General features: G+C 44.9%; 1 pseudogene; it reads left to right on the top strand.

The window, feature by feature from the left end:
- Positions 1 to 1233: 1233 nt before the first annotated feature.
- LOC138169897 (DDB1- and CUL4-associated factor 4 pseudogene) lies at positions 1234 to 2382 on the top strand (annotated as a pseudogene).
- The last annotated feature ends 235 nt before the right edge of the window (positions 2383 to 2617 follow it).

Raw genomic sequence — 2617 nt, 5'->3', positions numbered from 1 at the left:
TGAGCCTGCGTGACCCACTGCCTAATCACAAAGTAACAAAAGGGGTGGGTCTTCCTGAAAAGCCAGTCTCCCCTAAGCAAGCTTCTCTTGTTGGCTTCCAAGTGAGACCCATTAAGGCACAGGGAAGATCTTCAAATTCCCTTACCATTATAGGGTGGAGGAGAGCAGGAATAAGTTAGTCAGCAATTAGAGCTGAGGGAGAGAGAGGAAGCAGGCAAAAGCTATGAGTGTTCATTGGCGGCAGGTCCTAGCAGGTGGAAGGCTTGGGGATGGCGGTGCACCCTGCATTGTTATTGTGTGTAGCTATTTTTGTTGTTATGATGGATTTGGAATTTTGGTGTTTGAATAAATGTTTTGGTTCTGTCTTCCATGGAGAGAGCCTGTTATATTCTGTGATTCAGAATTGTGCCAGCGTATGCATAACCCCCATAGGTACTGTGAATATTGTGTTGATGCTACAGAAAAGAGAGGAAAGCCTGGAAAGTCCAGTCCTGGGGAAGAGGGAGTGGGAGCACATGGGAGAGATTTCAGCATTGGACTGGCAGGAGCGAGCACGTGGAAGGGAAACTCATGTCAGGAGTGGTGAAGCAAACTGCATCATTTGATCCTTCAGAACAGCTCTGTGAGATTTCCCCTCATTATACAGATGAAGAAATCGAGCATCAGATTTAAGTGACTTGGCCAGGATAACACAACTAAAATGAAGAAGAGAGCCTCATACAGCAGGGAGAAATATGGGAGATGCAGTTATCAACGGAGCACTGCCTGTCACTAGAACAGAAGGCATAGTTCTAATGAAGTATATGGAGCAGAGACATCTCATAGTCCTTAAAGTTCTGACAGTGATACCAGAGCCTTTTCATCAGCTTCCAGTTCAGTCACAAGGTCTTCAGTGACAGAACTGCCAGGATTTTATTTTGATCATTAAAAGAACCATTATTTCTGCTTGCTTCCTGGTCATAACAATTGAAACCCCCTCACAAAGTAGATAATCCAGCACAAGGAGAGGGAGAGAAAAAGATTGAAACTTTTAGAGGAAGAGAATATGCAAAAGAAGGAAGGAAGGAAGGAAGGAAGGAAGGAAGGAAGGAAGGAAGGAAGGAAGGAAGGAAGGAAGGAAGGAAGGAAGGAAGGGAGGAAGGAAGGAAGGAAGGAAGGAAGGAAGGAAGGAAGGGAGGGAGGGAGGGAGGGAGGGAGGGAGGGAGGAAGAAAAGAAGAGCAGCCAGAATTTCATTGGATCCATTACCCTTGCTCCATTCTGACTATTATTGCCAAATATTTCATGAGTTCTGTATAAACTGCATGCAGAGAAAGAAAGTGGAAATTCAGAGCCCTGATCCTTCTATTGTTGCAACTGATCACTTTAAACTTACAGTGGCTGACACTGCCCTGGAGAGGGTATCACAGTTAATGATGTGGATCCTGGAGGCTGCAAGTATGGCATCATCAACCTAACTGTTTAGGAACCAAAGACATGTGTGCCACGGTGGACATGTATGACACTGTGGACATGTATGACAACCTCTGCTTTACCAAGCACAAGGTAAATTCTGTATGCTCGGCCTCTCTGACTCATCCAGATCCCCATGCTTTGCTCTGTCTCATGAGCATTGCAGAGACTCCAGACTGTGTCAGTTTACTACCTGACTCCTCATTAAGCAACACCAGGCCAGGAGACCAGCCTGCTTTACAGTTTTAAATCTCCACTGCCTGGCCTTGTGCATGGCGCCTAAACTGCCAGACTAATAACTGTTTCAGTATGGGCTTGGACAAAAGGGACATAGTAACTGATTCAGTGACTGGTCATCAGCAGACACTTGGGATCAATAGTGATATACTGGCACAGCAGTTTGCCACCCAGGGCCCTATACTGTTCAGTGGCTACTTTTTTGGGAAGGTCTTCACTATTGATCTGTGTCACCAAAGTCATAAAGGCCAGGGCTGAAAGGTGCCTGCTTTTTCCATGACTCAAATGTAGTATCTGTTCAGGTCCTACAAGATGAGCAGTACCTGATGGCAGCAGATAATATCTGGGAAGATCAAACTATGGGACCTGAGGGCAAATAAGTGTGCGAAACAATATAAAGGTCACAATAATGAATATGCCACCTGCCCTCATGTATACATGAGGAAGAAGGACTTCTGATAGCAGGGGGGCAGGATTTCTATACAAAGATATGGAACCTTTATGACACCCATTCCTCAGAACTATGCCTTCCCCATACCCAGGCTCCAAGGAAGGAAGACATCTGCATTGTGGTTTTCTCTTCCCATCTTGGGGACCCCCGTATAGAGCCAGGATTGGTCTTGGCTGTTCAACAGGATTTCTACTGTTTATCCTATAACTGGGTTTGCACTAGGCCAGACAAAGAACCACAGTAGACCCCAACCTAATGGAAAGGAGACCTAACCAAGTAGATGAAACATAAACTCATTAGTAGAAGGTCTGATGGTAATGAAATTGCTGCCATCCTTGCTAGGATATTTTCAGTGAATGCTTTCAACTTATTTTTTTCTCCTTTGCTTCTTGGTTTCAGGTTACAAGTCTTGAATATTGTGAGAAAGATGCAGATGTGTTGTCAAACTCCTGTATGGGCTCAAGTAATGTGCAAATCCT

This window comes from Petaurus breviceps, unplaced genomic scaffold (genome assembly GCF_028583685.1).
Source record: "Petaurus breviceps papuanus isolate PSGF00001 unplaced genomic scaffold, PetGlider_PUasm1.0 38, whole genome shotgun sequence".
Taxonomy (NCBI): Eukaryota; Metazoa; Chordata; class Mammalia; order Diprotodontia; family Petauridae; genus Petaurus; species Petaurus breviceps.
Note: the sequence above shows the minus strand (reverse complement) of the source record. Positions and strands in the feature narration are given on the sequence as shown.